This window comes from Zophobas morio, unplaced genomic scaffold (genome assembly GCF_036711695.1).
Source record: "Zophobas morio isolate AGI-343-1 ecotype UQ-CSIRO unplaced genomic scaffold, CSIRO_AGI_Zmor_V1 ptg000002l, whole genome shotgun sequence".
NCBI lineage: Eukaryota > Metazoa > Arthropoda > Insecta > Coleoptera > Tenebrionidae > Zophobas > Zophobas morio.
In genome coordinates, this window is record NW_026972107.1 from 9424252 (window position 1) to 9451688 (window position 27437).

A 27437-nucleotide genomic window follows, 5' to 3' on the forward strand; every position below is an offset into this window, starting at 1 on the left:
AATTTTTAAAAATCGAAAAATTTAAATAAGAAATTTCTAAGAACTGAAAATCGAAAAATCGAAACCTCAAAAACTTGAAAGAATGAAAAATTCAAAAATCTAAAATTTAAAAACCGAAAACGAAAAATAGGGAAATCAAAACTCCTAAACCTTAAAAATTGCAAAATTGAAAATCGAAACAGAAAAACTGGAAAATCGAAAAACAGAAAATCCAAAAACGTAAAAACTCGAAAACCTGAGAAACCAAAAAATCAAAAGATCGAGAAATCGAGAAGTCGAAAAGTCGAAAAACTGAGAAATAGGCGAAAATCGCAAAAACGAAAAGTAAAAAATTGAAAAATTAATAAATTGAAAAATTGAACAATCAAAACCTGGAAACATCCAAATCTCGATAAATCGAGAAACCAAAAAAATTTCAAAATCCGAAAAATTGAAAAATTGAAATATTGAGAAATCGGATCAAAAGATCGAGAAATCAAATAACTAAAAATTGGAAAATTGATAAATCGAGTAGTCAAAAAAAAAATTCGAAAAATTGAAATACTGATTAATCGGAAGATCAAAAGACCCAGAAATCCAAGTCATGAAGTCGAAAAATCGAAATATTGAGAAACCGAAGTGGGCCAAAATGGAAAAAACGAAAAGTTAAATTTGAAAAATTGGAAAATTGAAAGATCCAAAAGCGGAAAAATAAAAAAAAAACGGAAAAACGGAAAAATGAAAAACTGAGAAACCGAAATAGGCCAAAATAAAAAAATTCATAAACCGAGAAATTGAACAATCAAAATATCTAAACATCCAAATCTCGATAAATCCGGACATCGAAACATTGAAAAATCGAAAAATTTTAAAAATGAAAAATTAAAAATTCGAAAATTTTAAAAAACTAAAAATTGAAAAATAGAAAGTCGAACACCGGGAAGTCGAAAAATGGAAAGATTAAGAAACTGAAATGAAAAATCGAAAAATCGAAAACTCAAATTTTAAAAATTAATAAAATTAAAATATTAAAATATTCAAAAATGTAAAATTTAAAAATGGAAAAAGTGAAAAATCGAAAAAGTAAAAAAATCGACACATCGAAAAATCCAGAAGTCAAAAATCGAAAAGTAGAAGGATCGAAATATTGAAAAATCCCAAAACTGAGATATCGAAAAACTGAAAAATAAAAGAAAAACTGAAGAATCCCAAAATGTTCAAAAACTAAGAATCTAAAACATTGAAAAATTGAAAAATCGAAACCTTAAAAAAGATCGAAAAATTGAAAAATCAAAAACAAGAAAAATTGAAAAATCAAAAACCAGAAAAATCGAAAAATTGAAGAATTGAACAGGAAAATCGAAACAATCGAAAGTCAAAAAATGGGAAAATCTAAACATCGATTAATTGAAAAATCAAAAAATTGAAAAATCGAAATATTTAAAAATCATAAAATTGAAGAGAAAAATAGAAAAAACGTAAAACTGAAACATCTGAAAATTGAGAAATCGAAAAATTGAAAATCGAGAAAGTGTAAAATCGAAAAATTGAATAATTAATAAATTAATCTGAAAAATCTCAAAGCTGAAATGTCGAAAAATTGAAAAATGAAAGAAAAACTGAAGAATGAAAAAACTGAAAAATCTGAAAACCGAAATATCAAAAAACTGAGAAATTAAAAAGTTGAAAAATTGAGAAATCGAAAAATCAGAAAAGTGAAGCGGAAAAATCGAAACTTTCAAAAATAGAAAAATTAAGAAATAAAAACGTCAATATCGGAAAATTGAGAATCGAAAAATAAAAAAATCGACAAATCGAAAATTGACTTTCGATTGTTTCGATTTTCCTGTTCAATTCTTCAATTTTTCGATTTTTCAGATTTTTGATTTTTCTATTGTTTTAATTTTCGGGTTTTACGATTTTTCCGCTTGACAATTTTTTGACTTCTCGATTTTTAGATTTTCGAATTTTTTAATGGTTCAGTTTTGGAATTTTTTATTTTTCGCTTCTTAAAATTCTGGATTTTTGAAATTTTCCGATATTGAAGTTTCATGATTTTTCAATTTTCCAATTTTTGGCATTTCCAAATTTTCAGAGTCTCAATTTTTTTACTTTTATATTTATCAATATTTCCCAGTTTTTCAATTTTTCGACTTTTCGGATTTTTGATTTTCCAATTATGTAAGTGTTCCGTTTTTCGATTTTTCGACTTGACGATTTTTCGATTTTTCGAGGTTTCAGTTTTGGAATTTTTCAAAATTTCCATGCAATTTTTCGATACTTCGTTTCGATTTTTCGGTTTTTTGATGTTTCGATTTTTCGATTTTTCAATTTCTCAATTTTTTGATATTTTATTTTTTAGTTTTATAAATTTTAGATTTTTCGATTTCTCAATTTTTCTATTTTTTAATTTTTCTATTTTTGAAAGTTTCGATTTTTCGACTTCACTTTTCTGATTTTTCGATTTCTCAATTTTTCAATTTCTTAATTTCTCAGTTTTTGGATATTTCGGTTTTGAGATTTTTCAGTTTTTTCATTCTTCAGTTTTTCTATCATTTTTCAATTTTTCGAAATTTCGTCGAAAAATCGCAAAACCCGAAAATTAAAACAATTGAAAAATCGAAAATCTGAATAACCCAAAAATTGAAGAATTGCAAAAACTGAAAAATAGAAAAATCGAGAAGTCGAAAAATCAAGAAATAGAGAAGTTGAAAAATCGAGAAAACGAAAAATCCAAAAACCTAGAAATGGTAAAAATTGAAAAATATAAGAATTGAAAAAACGAAATTTCTTAAAACCGTAAATTAAAAAAACTGAAAAATCGAAAGCCTGCACAATCGAAAAATTGAAAAATTGAATTGAAAAACTGAAAAATCGAGAAATGGGAAAAGTCAAAAATCAATTAATCAAGAAATCTAAAAACTGAAAATTTAATAAATAATCGGAAAATACAGAAATCTAAAACTTAAAAAAACGAAAAATAAAATACAAAAAACCTGAAAAATTGAAAAATCGAGGAATCCAAACATCAAAAAAACGAACAATTGAAACAAAGTATAGAAAAATTGAAGCATCGAAATATTAAAGTCCCACTGAAACATCGAAAAATTGATAAATCGAAAAGTCGAAAAACAGAACACTTAAAAACTTGAAAATCCAAAAACTGAAAAACCGAAAAATTGAATAATTGAAAAACTGAAAAATCAAAAATGGTGAAATCCGAAAACCAAAAAATCGAAAGATCTAAAACTCGAGAAATCGAGAAACTAATTAATGTAGAATTCGAAAAATCGAAAATTTAGAAATGTCAAAAATTGAAAAATTGGAAAATCGTGCAACTTAAATATCGGAAAATTGGGAAATCGAAAAACACAAAAATCTACAAACCGAAATTTTGAAAAACTGAAAATTGGAGAAGATAAAAATTGAAAAATCGAAGAGAAATTGAAATATAAAAAAACTGAAATATCGAAAACTGAGAAATGAAAAAATCGAAAAATTGAAGAATTGATAAACGGAAAAATCGAAACAGTCAATCAAAAGCCAAGAAATCAAAAAATCAAAACCTCGATTAACTGAAAAATCGAAAAATTGAGAGTTTATAAAAGTCAAAAATTGAAAAATGGAAATATTTAAAAATCGTAAAATTGGACAGGAGAGGAGAAGAACTGAACAAACGTAAAACTGATACATCGGAACATTGAGAAATCGAAAAATTGAATAATAAATAAACTAAAAAAACTCAAAACTAAAATTTCTAAAAATTGAGAATTCTTAAGTTGAAAAAGCATGAAATGGAAAAGCCAAAAATTGAAAAAACTCAACGTCGAGGATAAAAATTCAACGCAGATTCTTAAACCACACGTTAAAGACTATGTAACTTTTTAACATTTTAAAGTAGTTGATAAGTGACTTTATTTTATTATAAGATGCATGTATAGTTTTGGAAATTTCATTCTACCGCATAAAATTTTATTGACAATAACGAGACGAACAGTATTACAATGGTAAAAAATATTTATGGCTCACATTAATTTACCTGAATTTGTCGGAGAACATTTAGCAGGTAGTTGTACTCGTAAAATAATTCTCATTTTCGTTCGTGAGTAACAATGGGCCCTGTCTGGACCTGGATTATTTTGCCTTCTAACATCTGGGAATTACCGGCACGCGACAACTTTATGTTGTAAATATCTCTTGCTATTGTACTACTGTCCGTCTCGTTATTGCCAATAAAATTTTATAGGGTAGAATTAAATTTCCAAAACTATACATAACTGAATAATCTGTTGTCTATTAGCATGCTATTCTTCTTTATTGTGTATGTTCAACAAATGCGATGTAATTATTTGTATGATTACAATACTCACTATTCAGGTAAACCAGCTGTCCAAAGCTTTGAAATGTAAAATTTGTCATTCGGGAACAGTATGTTCTAAATCGTTAAGATGTTCACGTACATTTTTTTTAAGAAATCGACATATTGCTCTTATTTTTAAAATTAATTGTGGGACGTAATCAATATAAGATGGTTGGACCCTATTTATTTCACTGAAAAGAAATGAACAAATGAACTAGTATCATGTACCTACCAAAATGTTCACTTATTCGTTATGAAGTCCGACCAAGCAATTATTTCCCGTAGAAATTATAGTCGAAACCGGTTAGGCTGTGTATCAGATCACGGAACATGGCTTACAGACCAAATCGTTTCTGAACGCTTAGAGTCGACATTGGTCTGAGTGCGCTCTGGTCTGTAGATCAAACAAGTTCTTAGGAGACGACTTTACCATTTGCGTAAGGGGGGTCGTGGTCTAGTGGCTATAATTCCAAACTTCTTCGATTCTTTCATTTTTTTTTTCTTCTATGTTTATGACATCATAACAAATTTGTGAACCTTCTCAGCGCTCCCAAATGTCTTTATAAAAATATAAAACCTTCTGGGGGGGGGGGACAAATCTCATTTTTGAGGAATGTCAAACCTTTTTTAAAAAAGTAAAACCTTCTCGGGAGCACAAATGTCTTTTTTTTATTGTAAAACCTTCTCGGGGGCCCCAAGTATATTTTTTTTAGAATACTAAATCTTCTCGGGGCTCCCAACTGTCTTTTTTTAAGGAGGTGAAACCTTTTTTTTGTTGCACTGTGACTATCAATTAGTGCATAATAATAAACAATGAAAAATAAATAATTATACGGCTATCATAAAAAAAATAATTACACTACGTTAAAAGTGGGCCTGTTCGGTTCGATAAAAGATAGCCTAATCAAAATTTAGTAAAAGTGTCTTACGATTATTGAATTAGAGGAATTACACCGAAATTTATAGCCCGTAACGCATTTAATAGCCAAGATGGTCTCGCGACATTTCAACTTTATCCGAAGACAACTTAATTATCTCCCGTAATAGCCGGAACAATTACGACTAATTATTTTTAACCTAAAAGTCTCCACCGAACGATCGAAATTACACTATAAATCTCCTAAAGTTAATTATTTTGAATAAGTTTATGCCGTGATTGAATATAAATGAGCTAATATAGGTCCGGCCCGAACAACTTAATTCTGTCAGTTTTAGTGTTAATTAATGTAAATTTTCGTTAGATATGCGGGCCGATGCGCGTAGAATGACCTGCACAATTCGGTTTAAGTCCTAATTGCCGACATCCCACTGAATTTTATTAATTGGTAACCTCTTTTCGAGATTCCACGGATTGGGGTTGAACCCCTTGGCGGAGTTTTTTATATTGGATGCTCAATCGGGCCACTGTTTCAATAATTATGGGCAACCAAGAAATTATACACATATGAAGTTTCTGAAACGTTCGTGACCAATTTGAATCGCGTGCGTCTACTGATAGTTCTTCAATAATTTTTAGTGGGTCATCGAAGACAAAAAATTCTCATCGTATAACTATAATACAAAAGATCACAAAGTGTTTTTAATCTCAGGCCGATTCTGTTATTATCTAAATTATATATTTTGATATTTCGAAATTTCGAAGTTATTCGAATTAATATACAGAGGTTTCAGGAAATATTTATGGGGTTTGAACTTTACAAAAAAACATTCCAAAAAAGCAGACGTCTCTCTTCTAACTTGTAATTTTCTGTCTGATTCGCACTGCTATCAACTGACCACAATTATAACACTCATGTAACAGTATATAACTCCTAGTAGCCAAAAATAGCTTCGCATGAAACTGAAGAACGAGTACCGTTCGCTAATAGCAGCTTTGGCGAAACGCAATTTCGGCAGTTGTGCGTTTTCGCCACGTTTGTTATTAAGACAGCACCTTTTAAACCTTGATTATAATTATCGCCGCTGATATGCCGACATAATGTTACGTAAAATTTAATTCATGCACTGGCTTCGAGCTTAATGCAAATATGAATCAGATGGCTTCCTCATTTGACACGTCTGAATAAAACGAGGCTGCAGATGTATAATTTCTGATAAAGGTTTGAGGGCATTTAAACCATTTAGAAATTCAGGTAGTCTGCCATACAGTCACCTCGGGACTTTTCATTAAACAGCAATTTCCTTCAAAATGCATCACTGATTACTTAACTACCACGTTACACAAAACCAGAGAGGCAAAACAAATTATTTTCTCGAAAAATTATAGATATGCTTTTAGAATAAATAGGCGCCTTTGAATTTTTCCCTGTTCCGTTATTGCGGTGGAATTGCCAGGAGGTTTGCTTCTTCATGCTGAAGTAACATCGCGAGAAATGTGGGTAAACTGCGGTATAAATTGTTTGCTGGGTTTTTAAAATAAAACGAGTTCTGAAAAGTTATTTAACGTGTAATAATAATTTGTTTGCGGCTACAAATCACGCGTTATCAAATGCTGACATTTCGGGATTTCGACATAATGTGGCAAAATGGTGTGGAGCACATAAAAGGTTTAACAATGAAAGTTACGCCCACACAGGAAGTGATACAGAAATTAAAAAAAAAACTAACACAATGAAAATGAAATAATATAAAAATCAAAATCGAACGTTATGATATGGCTATAAAGGATCTGTCACTCACGGATCATAAACTATAGAAGATCAATCTGTCATAGCACAAACCCAGACGATTTGTCCCACGCATTTAAAGCCGATGTTATTACATTTGAAATCGCACTTAACTTTCACAATCAAATTAATACAACAAAAGCACAAAGGACAGCTTTTGACGCTTAAAAATACGTACATAAAGAAGAAAACAAAAACAGTTGCAGGAAGGTTAATGAAAAAAATCACAGAAAATGGAAGCGATGAATATGTGGACGAATAAGACGCCTTGGTTTTAAAAGTATGGATAAAATTGTAAGAAGAACACAAAAGGAAAAATGTTTTGTTGAAAACAGACTATTTTATAAGTAAATGGAATCGGACAACAGTGCGTTTTTGAAGATAATGGTTAAACTAATCCCTAAAAGAACGTCTTTGCAGAAAAAAATCAGTCAACAAATTTTTGGATTACAGTTAACGAAACTAAGAAGTCAAAAATCACGAAATATTTAAAGAGGAACGACAAAATAGAATTATGTTCAAGAATTTTTAAAATTTTCATTAATCAGCCAATTTTCAAGGATCCCATTTCAGATCTCTCGACATACTCGTATATGCAAGAAATTTGATAGACAATAATCTACACCTATCATCACCTATTTAGCTTATGGCTGAAGTGACTATCAATCAACAAACATAGCTAAGAACCATTTCGATTAAACCAGCTTTCAAACAAAAACAATCGCATAAGTTTGGGCAAAAATATTCTAGGAAGTTTATAACCTACACCAATCATCGCGTGATTCAATGGTTATTCTTATCTTATTAAACAAGCAAATTTAAAGTTCTGAAGCTAGAAATTAAAATAATAAAAATACATTGTTCACGAAAAAGGAAAATATACCTTAATTTAAACGTCGACTCGTTTTTAGAAATACAGATTTAAACTTTCAACATCGAATGTAGGGTCAAGAATTAAGTCAGTCATTGAACGAATTCACAGAAACCGAAAGTAGGATACTTGAAAACTTGAAAACACTAAAGCTAATGAATAATAGCAGAAGCGCATCTTAAAAAGTAACCAGACGCTCAAAATCACAATATTTTTCAAAAATTCTCACTACCAGTTTTCAGAACACGAACAAACTCTAGATAGAGTGGAAATAATATGAGAGGAACAAGCCGACTCAAAAATTAATGACAAAACGGAAAGACGAACACCACTGCCGGTATGATCAGTACGATTTCTTTCCCTTAAAGTGTGTTCTTGTATTTCCACTCTAGCCCATTGGAAATTGATCAAAAAATTTAAAACCAAACCCATCATAACGGTATAAGTAAGGTATATTAAAAATTGCAAATACTCATGGCATTGAAGAAAAATTGGTCGAAGATTATTTCAACAGAAATTCCCTCGTCTCGACCCTGATGTACAGTTCAACAAATTCCGCTTTTTCCAAATGAGCGATCAACACAAGTCCATGTAATATAACATATATTTAACCATCAGGAAAAATGTATTCTCACTAGATGCTTAACTTCGACTGATTATACTTCGAAAGAACTCAACCATTAATTAGTAAGTACGTTCAGATAACCAGCAACAGTGGTGTCAAATTAAAGTATATTTGTGTTAGAAGAAAATGAAATTTGATTGATTTTGTCTCCTTAAAACGGAGGAGCGAACTAATTAATTAATTAAGATATATAATTTTCCTTAGCTTACGCTCGGGATATAAAAAGCAAAAATATTTCAGGAAATTTGACATCTGTGAAATTAACAAATATTTTTGTACCTGGTCAGGGGCGGTTGGGACCATCTGGAAATCGGGAATTTTATATAAATATAAATGATCTAAAAATTTTTGCCCTCCAGGTATCGGTTTCAATTTTCTCCAAGCTGATTCAGTAGGCCCCAACCCGCCCCTGATCATGCTATTCCGAGATTCTATCAAATTACTTCAGAAACAAGACACATGGAGTCTCCGAGATTCCTTCAAACTACTTCAAAAACAAGACAAGGGATCTCCAAAATTTTCTCAAACTTCTTCAAAAACAAAACAAAAGGAGTCCTGGAGATTCTTTCAAATTACTCCAAAAACGAAACAAGGGATCAATAAAACTATTTCGAACTACTTGACAAACAAGACAGGGATCCCCAAGATTCTTTAAAACTGCTTCAAAAAAAAAAAGCAAACGAGATTCCCGAGATTCTTTTAAACTACTTATTTCAAAAACAAAACAAGGGAATCTAAAGATTCTTTCAAACTACTTACTTCAAAAACCAAAGAGGTCGTCGAGATTTTTTAAAACTAATTTAACACAAGACAAGGGATCCCCAAGATTCTTTAAAACTATTTCAAAAATCAAAACAAAGCAAAGGGGATGCCAAGATTCTTTCAAACTATTTTAAAAACAATACAAGGCAGCCCACAGATTATTTAAAACTACTTCAAAAACCAGACAAAAGGGGTCCCCGAGATTCTTTCAAACTACTTCAAATGTAGAACAAGAGAACCACAAGATACTTTCAAACTAATTTAAAAAAGAAACAAATTTTTTCAAACTATGTACCTCAAACACCAGACAAGGGATTCCCAAGATTCTTTAAAGCTGCTTCAAAAAAAAACCAAAAGAGATCCCCGAGATTCTTCCAAATTATTAAAAAAAACAAGGGATTTCCGAGATACTTTCAAACTATTTCAAACATTAAAGATCTCCAAGATTCTTTAAAATTAATTTAAGAACAAAACAGAAGAACTCTCCGAGAATCGTTCAAATTACTTCAAAAACGAGACAAGGAATGCCAAAGATTTTAAACTACTACAAAAATAGAAGAAAAGGGTTGCCGGAGATTCTTTCAAACTACTTAAAAAACAAGACAAGGGATCTCTAAATTCTTTGAAGCTACTTAAAAAAAAAACAAAAGGGTGCGCTAAGATTTTTTAAAACTACTTCCAAAACAAAACCAAAGGAGTATTTCAAACTAGTCAAAAACAAGACAAGGGATACCCAAGATTCTTTAAATCTACTTCAAAAACAAGACAAGTGATCCCCGAGATTCTTCCAAATTAGTTAAAAAAAATAAGGGATTTCCAAGAGATTTTCCATTAAAGAGATCCTCGAGATTTTTTCAAACTACTTCAAACACAAGACAAGGGACCCTCAACATTCTTTCAAACTAGTTAAAAAACAAAAGAGACCCTTGAGATTTTTTCAAACTCTTTCAAAGACAAGACAAGAGATCTCCAAAGATTCTTTAAAACTACTTCAAAAACAAAACAAAAGAGGTCCCCAAGATTCTTTCAAATTTCTTCAAAAACAAGACAAGGGCTCCCGAAGATTATTTCAAATTATGTACTTCAAGTCACAACAAAAGTGGTCCCAGATATTATTTCAAACTACTTCAAAAACAAAACAGATAACCCCAAGATTCTTTAAAGTTACTTAAAAAAAAACAAAAAAGAGATTCTTTAAAACTACTTCAGTGGTCCCGGAGATTCTTTCAAATTACTTCACAAATGAGACAAGGGATCCCGAAGATTATTTCAAACTACTTCAAAAACAAAACAAAAGAGGTTCTTGAGATTCTCTCAAACTACTTCAAAGATAAGACAAGGGAACCCCAAGATTCTTTAAAACTATTTAAAAAAAAGCAAAAGAGATCCCTGAGATCCTTTCAAACTACTTTAAACACAAGACAAGAGAACCCCAAGATTCTTTCAAACTACTTTAAAAACCAAACAGATCCTCGAGATTTTTTTAAAACTACTTCGAATACAAGACGAGGGATTCCCGAGATTCTTTCAAATTATTAAAAAAAAAAACAAAGATTTTCCGAGATTCTTTCAAACTACTTCAAAAATTAAAAAGGTCATCGAGATTTTTTTAAACTACTTCAAACACAAGACAAAAGAGTTCCCCGAGATTCTTTCAAATTACTTTAAAAATAAGACAAGTGATCTCAAGATTCTTTAAAGCTACTTAAAAAAAACCAAAAGGGATCCTCGAGATTCTTACAATTTATTAAAAAAATAACAAGGAATTTCCAAGATTCTTTAAAACCACTTCCAAAAACGAAACCAAAAGACTTCCTCGAGATTCTTTCAAACTTCTTCAAACGAAAGACAAGCGAACCCCAAGATTCTTTTAATCTACTGCAAAAACCACGAGATTTTTTTAAATTACTTCAAATACAAGACAAGTTATCTCCAAGATTCTTTAAAGCTACTTAAAAAAAACAAAGAGGATCCACGATATTCTTCCAAAATATTTCAAAAGAAAAAAACCAACGAATCACCAAGATTCTTTCAAACTACTTAAAAAAAAAGCAAAAGAGATCCCTGAGATTCTTTCAAACTACTTCAAAAACAAAAGATATCCTCGAGATTTTTTCAAACTACTTCAAACACAGGACAAAAGAACCCCAATATTCTTTTAAACTACTTTAAAAACCAAACAAATCCTCGAAATTTTTTCAAACTACTTCAAACACAAGGCAAGGAATCCCCAAGATTCTTTAAAGTTGCTTCAAAGAAAAATAAAAGAGATCCCCAAGATTCTTACAAATTATTTAAAAAAAGCGATTCCCAAGATTCTTTGAAACTACTTCAAAATCAAAACAGATCCTCGATATTTTTTCTAACGAAGTACTTTAAACAAAAAAATCAACGAATCCCGAAGATTCTTTAAAGCTCCTTAAAAAAAAAACAGATGTGATCCCAGAGATTCTTTCAAATTAAAAAAAAAAAATAAGTGGTTTCCAAGATTTTTTCAAACAACTTCAAAAAGTAAAGAGATCCTCAAGATTTTTTCAAACTACTTCAAACACAAGGCAAGGGATCCCCAAGATTCTTTAAAGCTGCCTAAAAAAAAGGAAAAGCGATTCCCGAGATTGTTTTAAAATATTAAAAAAATGGAACTCCCAAGATTCTTTAAAACTACATACTTCAAAAACAAAACAGACCCTCGAGATTTTTTTAAACTACTTCAGACACAAAGCAAGGGATCCCCAAGATTCTTTAAAGATACTTCAAAAACAAAACAAAAGCGTCTCCGCGATTGTTTGAAGTTACTTCAAAAACCAGATAAGGACTCCCCAAAATTATTTCAAACTTGTTCAAAAACGCAACAAAAAGGGCACCATAGATTCTTTTGAATTACTTCAAAAACAAAGCAAGGCACCCAAGATTCTTTAAAGTTACTTCAAAAACAAAGCAAAAGGGTCTCCGCGATTATTTCAAATTACTTCAAAAACCAGATAAGGACTCCCCAAGATTCTTTTAAACTACTTCAAAAAAAAAATCAAAAGAGATCCCTGGGATTCTTTCAAACTCCTTCAAACACAGAACAAGAGAACCCCAAGATTCTTTGAAACTACTTAAAAAACGAAAGAGATCCTCGAGATTTTTTAAACTATTTCTCAAACACAAGGCAAGGGATCTCCAAATTTCTTTAAAGCTACTTCAAAAAAAAAAACAAAAAACAAAAGGGATCACAGAGATTCTTTCAAATTATTAAAATAAAAACAACTGATTCCTAAGATTCTTTCGAACTATTTTAAAAACAAGACAAGAGAGCCCAAAGATTCTTCAAAACTACTTCAAAAACCAAATAAAAGGAATCCCCGGGATTCCTTCAAACTACTTCAAAAACCACGAGATTTTCTCAAATTACTTCAAACACAAGACAAGTGATCTCCAAGATTCTTTGAAGCTACTTAAAAAAAACAAAAAGGATCCACGATATTCTTCCAAAATATTTCAAAAGAAAAAACCAACCAATCACCAAGATTCTTTCAAACTACTTCAAAAAAAAAAGCAAAAGAGATCCCTGAGATTCTTTCAAACCACTTCAAAAACAAAAGATTCCTCGAGATTTTTTCAAACTACTTCAAACACAAGGCAAGGGATCCCCAAGATTCTTTAAAGCTGCTTAAAAATAAAGAAAAGCGATTCCCGAGATTGTTTTAAATTATTAAAAAAAGGAACTCCCAAGTTTCTTTAAAACTACATACTTCAAAAACAAAACAGATCCTCGAGATTTTTTCAAACTACTTCAGACACAAAGCAAGGGATCCCCAAGATTTTTTAAAGCTACTTCAAAAACAAAACAAAAGCGTCTCCGCGATTATTTCAAATTATTTCAAAAACCAGATAAGGACTCCCCAAGGTGATTTCAAACTATTTCAAAAACGCAACAAAAGGGGCCCCACAGATTCTTTTAAACTACTTCAAAAACAAAACAAGCCACCCAAGATTCTTTCACGTTACTTAAAAAAAACAGAAGGGTGATCCAAGATTCTTTAAAACTACTTCTAAAAAAACAAAAGTGGTCCCCGAAATTCTTTCAAACTAATTCAAAAGCATGACAAGGGGTCCCAAGATTCTTTAAAACTAGTTCAAAAACGAAACAAAAGGAATCCCCGAGATTCTTTCAAAGTACTTCAAAAAAAGGACAATGGGTCTATAGGATTCTTCCAAATTGCTTCAAACAGAAAATACATAGAAAGATCCTCAAGATTCTTTCAAATTACTACAAATATGCCCAAATCCAAATTTTATAACCTTTTAAATGAAGCAAAATTTCGGCCTCTAAGGCGTCGGTCTAAATTTTTTCCGAGATGTTTCAGCCGGTTTTTGGAGATCCATCAAGATGAATAATTATTATAACAGATCGAAAAAAAAACGTCCAAAAAGTCAAAGATCTCCCAATTGTAAACTTAAAAAATGTTATACTTACCTACTGTTTTTTCACTCATTGATTAAAATACTGAGACTTTTGCAAAGTTTACAACGACATTTTTAACCGATGGTAAAATGGTGTCAAAAAAGATAAAAATTAATCGAAACAGCTAATCAGAGATTGTAATAAAATACAAAACTTCAGAAAATCTACGAGAATTAAAAAAGAAATTTGCATAAAATACAAGATTCTGGAAAAAGAAATCGTAAGACCGTATAGTGGAAAATGCAGACAAAACAAATCTATATAACTTTGACTGTATCTACTTGATTTAGTTCAAGTCTACCAGGCCCATAATCACCAGAAGACCTCCACAAGAACACAATATGCGTAATCAACCATAATCAACAATAATTACGCGTTAATTAAAAAGTGAAGAACTGAACAAAAATAAGAATCAAACAAACAACCAACAAACTTACTTCACGTGGATTACGATTACCATTCCTGTTATTTTTTGCGTTTTTAACCATCGAAAAAAATTCATTTTCCTTATCCAATCAAAAACAAAGGAACATCATCTCGAAATGAAGTTTCTGTCTTGATCTGCCATCGATATCTCCGCGATATGCGGGCGCCTAGCGCTTTGTGCGTATAATTGAATGATTTTTTTGGCTAGACTGTAATTTCTTTCGTTAATAAATCTTCATTATGAGAAATGCGCAGGTAGGGGCGTAGCGCGTCGAGACTTAGCCCACACAGGAGTCGAACTAATTAATGCAGCAATCATACCAGTGTTAATGTGTAATTTGAAGATTAAAGTCGCGGTTGCTTTGAGGAACAGCGTCAACTATTTAATAAACCGCTGCCTCCGAAGCGACATTCGAAATTTATTTCGAATCCCACGGATTTCATGATTTATGTGTGTCTCGAAGGGGTGAAATCCAAAACTGTCATTAAAATAATTTAACGCGGATTATGCCGGAGTCGGTTTGGCCGTTTTAAAACAACAAGCGCTGACTGGATTAATTTAGTGCCGCGTTTTCAGCATAACTCTAAGGTCACGCTTTTGAAAAATTTTTCAATCAATTTGACGTTGCGTTTTTGAACGTGGCGACTGGAAGTTCACCGGAGGAAAGACTAATTGTTTTCTATCTGTCAAGTGAACAATACGTTTCCACAACAAACTACCTCGTGATAAATTAATGACAAAACGCAACTATAAAAGGAAGTGAAATTATATTCTCTTAGCTGCGTCATCGTATAGTGTTATATTTTTAATCGAAACGAACCTTCTATTCGACTCCGGGTGCCTCAAATCTCGCCCTCAAATCTTATTTAATCATATCGGCTACTGTTGTCGTTCATAGAAACCGTAGATTGATTTAGGTATTGGCATTTCAAGTCATTAAGATCAATGATTAACTTACATGCATGTTGTTTATAATATTCGATACGGATACGTGATTATAGCGTTGCTTTTCTTTGTCCAGATTGATAAATACAGATAATTGCTACGAAGCGGCGACTAAATATCGTTCAGGAGTTTCTTTTTTTAAGGCCAACACATACCAACTCGGGTTTCGTTTTTCAACACGTGACATCGCAAAACTTGATCGACGTCTGAACAATAAAGCTGCTGTCGTTTGAAAGCGAGAAGACTGTTATTGCAATTATGATCTTACAAAATAAACATCACATTAAGTCGGTCATATTTTTGGACTTTGAAATTTTTTACCAACTCAAAAATTCGAGGTTTTATTGCCACAAACGCAAAATTATTGGTAAAAAACATTGTTATGTATGTCATTTTAGCAGTTAAATAAACTGAAATTACTAACATTTTTAGATAAGAGAGATTAAAATTTCAAAAAATTTTGGGAACAAAGCTAGAAAAAGCGTTTGAAATTGAAAGAAACAACAAATAAAAATGTAAAGGAACAGAAAATCAAACTTCGAAAAAACAAATCATTTAAAAAATCGAAACATCAAAAAATCGAAAAATCTAAATTATACAATATAAGTTGCAAAACACACAACTTGAAAAGTTGCAAAATCCAGAAATTGAAAAATTCTCAAAATTGCAATGTTGAAAATGTGAAGAATCAAAAACTTGAAAAACCTAGAAGTTGAAAACTCGAAAAGCCGAACAATTTAAAAAAACGAACACATTGAGATGTCGAGAAATCGGAAATTCGAAAAATCAAAAAATCGTAAAATTGAAAAACTGAAAACTCGGAACCCTGAAAAATCAGAAAAACGAGAAATCGAGACATTGAAAGATTTAAATTTTAAAAAATCGAAACTGAAAAATCGAAAACTTGAAAAACAAACGAACTGAAAAAACTTTGAAAAATCTCAAAACCAAAAGAAATGTCGAAAAATTTGAAAAATCAAAACATTGAAAAATTGGAAAATCCCAAAATCAGAAAGATCAAATAACTGAAACATCGACAAACCGAAACATGAAAAATTAAAAAATCAAAAATTGAAAAATTTCGAAAAATTGGAAAATTTCGAAAAATTGGAAAATCCAAAAATCTAAAAATTGAAAAGTTGAAAAATCGAATAATTGAATCATCGGCAAATCGAAACATGAAAAGATAAATGGATAAATTGAAAAATCGAAATATCGAAATCCCGATAAATGGAGAAACTGAAAAATCGAGAAATGGAAACATAAGAAATCAAAAAATTGAAAAAATCCAAGAATGACAAATTATAAAAGTCGGAAAATTGAAAAACTGAAAAATCTGAAACTGAGACGTCAAAAAATCGAAAGATAGGGAAATCAAAACATCAAAAATGTGAAAAATCTGATATTAAGAAATTTGAAACATTGCAAAATAGAAAAATCTGAGAACTGAAAAATCGGGAAATTGACATTATTTAATATGTAGAAAAACTAAAACTATGTATAAGAAAATCAAAAAATGAAAAATCGAAACATCGAAAAATTAATTGGAAAACCCAAAAATCTAAAAATCGAAAAGCCGAAAAATCCTAAAATCGTATAATTGAATCTTCGGGAAAACGAAACATCAAAAACTGAAAAATCGATGAATCGAAAAATTGAACAATCGAAAAATCGGGAGATTGAATAATCAAAATTCCGATAAATAGAGAAATAGAAAATTTGAAAATTCGAGAAATCGAAATACAAAAAATCGAAAAATTGAAAAATTACAAAATAAAAAATCTTAAAAACGAAAAATCGAAAAACTGAGAAATCTGTAGCTGAGAAATTTAAAAGTCGAAAGATCGACTAATCGAAAAATCGAAAAATCTAAAATTGAAAAAACCGAAATTGGGAAATCGAGGAATGGAGAAATCGAAAAATTAGAAATTGAAAGATTGAAAAATTTTAAGTTTGGAAACATCGAAAAACTAAAAAATAGAGACTTTGAACAATTGGAAAATCCAAAAATCGAGAAATTGAAGTCGAAAAATCGAATAATTGAATCATCGGGAAATTGAAACATGAAAAGATCAATAAATGGATAAATTGAAAAATCGAAATATCGAAATCCCGATAAATCAGGAAACTGATAAATCGAGAAATCCAAACAAATCAGAAATTTTATAAGTCGGAAAATGAAAAACTGAAAAATCTGAAATTGAGAAGTCGAAAAATTGAAAAATCGAGAAATCAAAAAGTTAAAATCAGAAATTAAGAAGTTTGAAAAATTGAAAAATATAAAAATCGACGAACTGAAAAATCGTAAAATCGAATAATTGAATTTTCAGGAAAACGATCGAGTAATGGAGAAATCAAAATAGCCCAAACGAAAAATTTAAAAATTGAAAAATTGGAAAATTTCAAATTTTGAATAATCGATGAATAGAAAAATTGAACAATCGAAAAATAGGCAAACTGAACAACCGAAATATTGAAAAATCGAGAAATCGAAACACAAAGTCGAAAAATTGAAAAATTAAAATATCAAAAATTTTAAAAATGGGAAAATTGAAAAACTGAAAAATCTGTAGCTGAGAAGTGTAAAAGTCGAAAAATCTAAAATTGAAAAAATTGAAACCGAAAAATAAAAAAATTGTAATATCCCAAAACAGAAATGTCGAAAAATTTAATTTAAAATCGAAAAGGGGAAAATAGTAAAATAAAAAATCGAAAAATCAAAATATCGCATAATTGAAACTGAAAAATCGAGATATCGAAATATAAAAAAAACGAAAAATCTGGAATCGACAAATCGTAACATCGAGATCCCAAAAAATCGAAAAATCGAAGAAACAAGAAATCGAAATAAAAAAATCGAAAAATAAAAAATTTTAAATTCGAAAAATTGAAAAATCGAAATATCTGAAACTGGAAAGTTGAAAAATCCAAACATTGAGAAGTCGAAACATCAAAAAATTGAAAAAAAAATCGAAGAAATTGAAAAATCTAAAATTTAAAATATCGAAAAACTGCAGTTAGAAAAATGGTAATAACGGGAAATCGGGAAAACAAAACGAAAAGTTGAAAATTTTTGAAATGGGTAAGCTGAAATGTCTAGAAATCGAGAAATCCCAAAAATCAAAAAATTGTAAAATCGAAAAATGTAAAATTTAAGAATTCAAAAAATTGAAAAATCGAAGCACAGGAAAAACAGAAAAACGAGAAATCGAGAAATTGAAAATTCTAAAATTTAAGAAAAATGAAACTGAAAAATCGAAAAATTGAAAAATAGATAAACTGAAATCCTAAAACCGAAATGTCGAAAAATAATAAAATCGAAATATTAACCATCAACTGGAAACTCAAAAAATCGAAATGTTGAAAAATCGAAAAATCAAAAAATCGAAAAATCGATTCATCCAGGAATCAAAACATGAAAACATCAAGAAATTGAGGGAACGAAATAAATCAAACGAGAATTAAAGATTGGCAAATTGAAAATTTAAAATTTAGAAAAATCGATAAATCGAAATATGAAAAACCGAAAAATTGAAAAATCGAGAATTTGAATAATCGAAAAATCTAAGTTCAATTAAGTGGAGGAATCGAGAGATTGAAAAATCGAGAAATTGATACAAAAAAATCAAAAAATTAATTTAAAAAATTGAAAAATTAAAAAACTGAAATATCTGAAATCGAGAAGTTGAAAATCAAAAAATTGAGACTTCGGAAGATCAAAAAAAATGAAAAATCTGAAATTAAAAAAATTGAAAATTTCAAAAATAAGAAAATCAAAGAACTAAAATATCCAGAAACAGTATAATCTAAAATCTAAAATATCGAAAAACTGAAGGTCGAAAAATTAAAAAATCTATAACTGAAGCACCAAAAAATAAAAAAATTGAAAAATTTAAAACCGAACAATCTAAAATTTTAAAAACTGAAAAATGAAAAAATCGAAAAATGAAGAATCGTCTTGAAAACCCTCAAAACTGAAATACTGAAAAATTGATACATCGAAAAACCGAAAAATTAAAAAATCCCAAAACTATCATATCGAATATTCAAAAATTCCAAAACTGAAACGTCGAAAAATTGAGAAATAGAAAAATGTAAGAGTTGAAAAACTGAAAAATCGAAAATTTAGGAACGCCAAAACTGAAAATTGGAGAAATGGAAATCGAAAAATTGAAAAATAAAAATTTTAAAAATTGTGAAACTAAAATAACAGAAAATCGGGAAATCCACAAATAACATAATTCAGAAATCGAAAACTGAAAAAATCGGGAAGTGAAAGAATTGAAAAAACCCCAAAACTGAAATATCAAAAAATTGACTAATCAAAAAAGTGAAAATCCACAAATTGAAAAATTGAATAAAAAAGTTGACAAATTCCAAAACAGAAATATCGAAAAATTGAGAAATCGAAATTTGAAAAATCGGGAAATCCAAAAATTGAAAACCCCAGAAAACGAAAATTCCAAAAATTGATAGATCGGAAATTTGTTACACAATTTTGATTGTTTGTTCCAAAAGTTTCAATGTCTAGGATAAAAGTTCAACACGGATTCATAAAGCACAAATTCAGGACTATGTTACTTCTTAACATTTAAAAAATATTTATTGGAAAAAATTGTTAGATGACAATCAATTCTTCGATGAGAATGAACCAATAAATTTTGATTAACGGTTTACCATGCTTCCAACAACGTTTGCAAAATTTCAAAACATTCGATTTTGTAAATTCAAATTTAAATTGTAAATGTTATGCAATGTGAATTATTTTATAGATGTAGTTAAATATTTAGCAACCAGTGGAACCAATCAGGAAGAGCATAGAAATAAAATACCTAAAATGGTTTGGACATTACTACGAATAGGAAAATTTCGAAAAATCACAAAAGTGCGGGAAAAGATAACAGAAAAAGTTGATCAAGAGGAAATTTGAGTTTAGTACAAACGCAGGAATTTATCAACTGGGACTTGTTTTTCTGCCTTCAATATGTTAATACATACATACGTAAATTAATAGTTTTGATAAACAAGCTGAAATTAATGCCATTTTTTGTTAAAAACCTTAGTTTCACTTTATCATAGAATTTTTTTGAACACACAATAAATTTATGTGAAGAAATTGGTTGACAATAAATGCGCAATTTTGAAGGTAATCTGCCTGGTTAAACCTCCAGGTGCGATACGGTGTTGTAGTGGGTTAGAAGGTCGCATCATAGTCTTCAGAAGTTGTAAGTGTGGGCAAGGATCACACTAAAATAAACTTTATGGATAGATAAAGCTCAGTCTTAAAAGTCTATCTCAACATAACCACCTTTATTGCCATTATAAACATAAAAAACGGGTCCCAGAATTAGCCGTTCCCACAGAATACGAAATTAATCACCGAAAATATTGACGAACCGATTTTTTGTGTAGAAGGGAAGTCCAATTAATCGATGGATAGTTCACGAAAATTTACAACTCGCATAATAACGTCGTAAATAGTAACGAGAAGCATCATCAAGTCGGTTTAACAAGCTCGGGGAAGGTATAAAACGTTCAATTAAAAACCGAATAAGAATTCAGCTGGTTAATCAATAACATAGGTGCCAAGTTTTCTATAAATGTTCAATCCGACTTTATTGCCGTGCGGTTGGCCAGTGGGACGGTCGAAACGAGGGCCCCCGGAAGGTGCGTTTTGCCGAGGACGGGATGCCTGGACGGTTCCACAAATCCGTTGTAAGTAATTAAAGAAAAGGCAACAATAAAAGGCGTCCGAGGCATCGATAAGGCCGATTGATTTAAGGCGACCGTATCCAGTAGTGATTAGGTAACACATTTTGGGGACCATCGTCAAATGGGACAAGTTCGACCGAGCCGAAAAAACTAGTCTACACACGGGTACTTAATACTTTGTTTGGAAATACTGGTTTCGTTGTGGGCTTGATCGCTTTTTGACAAATTGCGGCTAATCCATTAAACGTCAAAAGAAAAATATGTGCTCCCTCGAGAAAATTATCGGTGGGGCATAAATAAAATTTTCCCCTTTTTAAAATGATTTAAGCGCTAATGCAGGACCCGGTCGCTGGTAGTTGAAGTTTTATGTCTTATTTTATAGACTTGATTTATTAAGAATATTAAAGAAAGGAACTAACTAATGTGTGCATTGATTTTTATGGTGTTATAAAACCACTTTGTTTAAAGTTATAATTTGACGTCTTAAAAACGTAATCACTAATCACTGCTGCCGATGATGAAAAAATTGCTGCTTTATGCAGTCAACGAACTCGAAAATGATTTTTTTCGTGATAAAACTCAAGAGATTATCTCAATAAAATCGTGGACATATCTACATCTGCTCACTTATAATCGGATCAAGAGATGTTACACAATTCCAAATCAAATAAATTTTCTTAATTTGTTGACAATTAAGGAAACTGTAGAATTCTTAATTCTTAGTAATTATTGCAGGTGGTCCTTTGTAAGCCGAATATCTGCATTTTCCGCATTTTTTCGATTGTTATCAAAGAGAAAATTGTTTCACGTACGACATTTTACGACGAATCTCATGCATAAGATGATGCGCTTAATTAAACTTTCACAAAATGAGGCATTTCCTAAAAAATATTACCGTCGTGCTATTTAATTTAATACGTACTCTAGCCGGTAATTAAAAAATAATTAGGAACTATATTTGTCTAGAAAAAATAGCAAACGGTGTACAAGATGTTTTCTAACTGATGGAGTTTCTTTATTCATCACCTGCTTTTCGTCCAATGTTAACAATCGCTAATTAATTTAGATGTTTTATTGGAAACACTTTAAATTTTTATTTATTTCTTAAGTCTTATCTCGTGTAATATCGAAATACTTTAAATTAAATAAATAATTCAACCTCCGCTGCGTAAAGTAGGGAAATAGGCCGACTTTTTAATTATTTCAAAAATTAATTGCGATTTTTAATTTGTAAATAATTTTAAAAATAAATCAATTAATTAGTAAATGTTTTAATAAAAAAGTGTGAATGCTCTTATAAGCATTAAAACAATCTAGATAAAGTTTATTGTAGAACTGACCGACACGTACAGACGAAAAAAAAGATCGGCGCGGTAAGATATGCCATTTTAGCGAAAGATTAACATCATCGGAACGTGTTTTAGTAATAAGGTCTTACTGTGGCTTAATGTAAAAACGACAACGAAATATAAATATGGATTGAATTACACAATGGCACGTGCTAGTCAAACGTTAATTCAACAGCTAAAAAAAATAATTATACGGTATGCTAGCATTGCCATAATGTGAAAATAAAAAAAACTCCTACCTTTTTAATCCAGAAAAATAACCGATGGTTTCTCTGCTGCAACCACCACGAACAAGAATTTACTACAAATAAAACAAAAATCCTTGAAAAATTTGTTTAAATTTAATAAATGTTTTAGTTAATTAATATTACAAATTACAACTGAAGTATTACGTGTAAAAACATACCATTTATACAGAAGAGAGCACTATAAAACGCAACAAACACAACATGTTTTTCAGTTATCGGCAAGAAAATTGAAGAAAATTTTGGAAAAACTAATTATTTATAGGAGGAAAAGTGCAAGTTTTCCCAATCATCCTTGCGTACAAAATGAATCGGATTCCGTTTAATTGAACATAAATACTTATCAGTAAGTTCCGGGGCATTGTACAAAAAACTCAACCCAAGGTTCGACTTTCTTATTGAAGACAAAATTAGTTAATTTTCAGTTTAATATTAGAAATTTTATTTCAAAATATTAATTAAACTAAGTTTTGATACGAAAGTATATAAATGAAAAATTAATTTGATAATATTTTTTCCGACAGTCAACTACAGCAAGTACAACATTAGAGTGCAAAAACCGCACTTTAGATAAATAATCTCAGAAAAAATGGAACTGGTCACTTCGAAATTATTGTAAAATGTGCTTTAAATTTATCATACAAATGAAAAACACTCACTAAAATTGATTCAAACGTTTAATAAATTGTTTAAAGTGAATAATTGTTACAATTAACAAAAGTCTACACCTAAATTGTTAGTTTTAAAACACTTACCCTAAAAGGCACAATAAACAATTACCAGTTTTAAAGAAACTGTGAACATAATCATGTAAAAATCACTCTTTTCCCGATCACGACCGCCTACAAACTGTCTTGAATAACATTTCATTAATCATAATCTTATCTTATTAGTTAGTTCCGGAGAAATGTACAAAAAAAACTCAAACAGAGCCTCGATCAGAGACAAATAAATTTCAGATCAAAATTAGCAATTTTATTTCTCTGGTAAATGGAATAAAATTGTGATTGTGAAAGTATTTAATTTTATGTTATGTATTCGACTGATTTACACAAAATGTAATTTTTCGACAACAGTAAAAATGATTTCAAAATAAAATCGGAAAAATTATTGTTTAATTTTCTTAGAGGCTATGTCATTTGCCAAAATCGGACTTATTTTAGCAGGTACTAGCAGTGTTGCCAATTTAAATTTTATAAACTACTTTTTTTCCGTAATCTACAACACAAAGAATTTTTTTATTATATTTTTGTGACTCCCGAAACACCGGTGCATAACGTACCGAAGAGTTAATCTGCCATTTTCCAAACACCCGGTATAGCACATTTCCTGAAAACGTTAAATATCGAAATTTTTCGAAAATTGGCCGAAGTTTTCAGAATTGAAAAATAGTGTTTTTGAAAAGTTAACAAAAATCATCAAAAAAATTCTGGAATATGGATATCAACGTCAAAGGACAAGATTTTCGAAATATTCTGTTGGAAATTCAGATTTTGGAAAAACGTTACGAGTTATAGAAGAAATAAGCCGAAACTAACTTTTGTAGGTCAAAATCTATGAGAAAATGTTTTAGGTAAGTTTCTAAGGTAGTCGATAAATAAATACATTTTTAATGAAAAATTGAGGTTTTGAAAAAGTTGTCTAAAAATTCACAAAAAATTCGGGACAAGATTTTAGAAATATTCGGTTTGAAAATCAATTTTTTAAAACAATCCAAAAAATTGACATGAGAATTAAATTCTGGGAAAGTGGTAGGAATTATAGAAAACATGAGGTAGAAAGTAGCATTTAGAGGTCGAAACATAGAAGAAAATGTTTTTATGTAAGTTTCGAAACTGGTCGAAAATTGGCGAAAATTTTCATAAGAAAAAAGGAAAAATTTTGCGTTTGGAAAAGTTATCAAAAATTTTCTAAAAAATTCAGGAAATAGATTTCAACATACTAATTCCGAAAATGTATCGCGTTTATAAATTTTAGAAATATTCCGGTTGAAAATATATAAATATATTTTTTTAATACAAAAAACTCCAGTATTTCAATTGGCGATTCTGGAAAAATGATAGGGGTTATCGAAACAATGAGAACGAAAACTGTAAGAAAATGCCTTTAGTTAAGTTTCGAAAATTATCTAAAATAGGACAAAATTTTTATCGTGGAATTGAAAAGTTCTCAAAAAATTACCAAAAAATTCAGAGAAACAGTTTTCGTCGTGCTGATTCTAAAAATTTAACATGTTTATGGATTTTAGAAACATTCAGCTTAGAAATCGATTTTTTAAAAAATCAAAAATGTGGTAGAAGTTATCGAAGAAGCGAGGCCAAAAATAATTTTTATAGGTTGAAATCCTTAACAACAAGTCTTTGGTTACATTTTGAAAATTATCGAAAATTACTCGAATTTTTCAAAGAGAGGAAATTTTTGCTTTTGAAAAAGTTGTCAAAAAAAGGATATATTTCTATGTACTGATTGTAAAATTATAGTGTATGTATAGTCCTAGAAGATTTTAGAAATATTGGGTTCAAAAATCTTTTTTTTTATACAAAAACATGCAATATTCCAATGGGCGATTCTGGCAAAATGATAGGATCTACTGAAGAAATGAGGCCAAAATTAACTTCTTTAGGTTGAAATCTATACGAAAATGTCTTTGGTTAAGTTTCGAATGTGATCGAAAATTTTGTTGTGCTGGTCAGCTTGACGTTAAACTTGGTTTACTGTTATTTAATAAACAAACTAAGTAATTATAACTTCAATTTATTTATATTTATTTTACATTTTAACTAAAAACAATTACTAGCCTAAATATCAAAACGGTACTTATTGTTACGTTGAACGTGATTAAAATCGGCGTGGGTTAAACTCAACAATATATTTGTCTCTCTGCGTCACCACTTCTAGGCTTGTTCTGGAACACCCATTCGCGATTTCCGCTTTCAGGCTCTTTTCCGGCCACCGTCACCGATAATGAGTCATCATCTTCGTACATAGTAGAACTCATAGGCGTCGTACCGGGGCGGCGTATGGGTTTATTTCGTAACATTATTTTTGTAAATAAATAGACCATGTAGGTATATCATGTATAGAAAAAATGAAAAAGCAAAATCGACAATTCTGACAGAAGAAGTTCAGAAAAACTAAATTATTAAAATCAAAGTTACTGTTCTCAGTTTTCAGGCTGATTACAAACCCACAAGTCGTGTGCAGTCGGTTTGTAAGTTTAGTTGCTCCAAAAATGCCAACCATTTTGGTGAAAAACACGATGTAGTCACAAACCTGTGTAATTGTTCGAAAACTAGCACGACCGCATGTATTATGACGTTATTATAACTGCCTCAGAATAATCCTCTTATGACATATATAAAACAAGTCAATAAATTAGATTTAATTACTATAACGTTAATGCGAGATAAAAGCCCGTAAGTTTAATGACGTTTGATGCCCCTTCTTGTACGTATTAATTGCGTTCACTGAATATTTTATTACACAACATTCTGCAGAATAATTGCATTCTGTAGGCCTACACCTTAATGATACATTGTATCTAGTCTTGACTCACAATAACCTAGGCGAACTCATTTTCAAACAGCAGGAAACTGTATTAATTTCAGGTCTAGATTTGCTCCCGGCTGAAACACATTCTTTAGCTGTGATAATGAATTAATCGGAATTTAGCAGTGCACAAATTAACCGGAACTAATTAAGGCACAGTCTGCATATCGTATTAAACTTGTCTATAAAAATGATCAACCAGTCTTCTTAATTTATTAAAAAATAAACATTTATTCAACGAGCGTAAAAATCAAAGAGCAACCCAATGCTCCGTGTTGATTAACGTAATTTGCCATGATTCCTGTAATAAAAGATCTCAAAAACACGATTTAATTTTCCTCAACTGCTTGATGTGTTTATGTTGGTAGACCGTAGTTAGAGATTGTTAAACAACTTCCACTTGGTTAAATTGATTATAATGAAACTTAACAGATTATTCTAACGCTCATGTTGGCTATTAATTTACATTTTTATAAGCTTGGTGGAATGGAATTTTGACAAGAAGAAGAAGCGAGTACCTCACGTAGATGTTGAACAGGAAAAAATTAATTAGGAAAATGAGTGTATAGTTTCTCTACAGCTGTTTCTGCAACTAAGCGAATAGTAACAGTTAGATCATCTCATCCCAATGATGATGCCACTTATTTGGCGAGCACCTGGAGAGAAATTATGTCGGTTCGTATAAAAAAATTGCCGGTGCAGCATGAAGCTACATCTTTCTCTTGATTTATTCATTTTGACTTTTACACGATAGAGAGGCAGGTTCAGATATTAATAGTGGATTGTAACACTTACGTGGCATGCTAGTCTAATTGTGTTCAGTTTTTTCTTACTTAAATAATAGCGTCTGTGACTTTACACTTAACATTTTTTGTGGACTTGTATTAGATGGTCCAATCCAAAGAATCTTAAATGGTCCATCTTAATTTTTTTTCGATTTTTTTTATAAAAAGAACCCAGAAGGCGTTAATCTGTTTGGAACTCTTTGTTTTTGTGTTATTAGGTATTTCGCAGACAATAATGATCATCTTGAAGATGGTCAAAGTCAACAAAATTGCTCTTTTTTCCCTACAAAAAAATGATGACATCTTATAATTTTCGTAAAACGTACATTAAACGAAAAAGATAATGATCCTTTTCGTTTATATCGTTATTAAAGGAAAAATCACACCTACTTTGAAGATGTTGCCGCGAAAAGTTTTTTTTTTTTAATGAAAGCATTTGCTTGAAGAGGAATTATAATATATTTTTCACTTTCACACTTTTCCTTAAAAACAAATTAAACGGTCCAATATATCCAGTTTCTTGAAAAAATTATAAAATCTGATCTTTATGGCAACCATTTTAAGTTAAGTATAATACCAATCACAGTGTAAGGAAAACAAAATTTCATAAGAGGATCGAACTAGCAACCTTCGTATTATTAGCACGACGCTTCACTAACGGATATTATCTGCCTATTGAAATCGGCACAGACGACAGACGACAGACGACAGA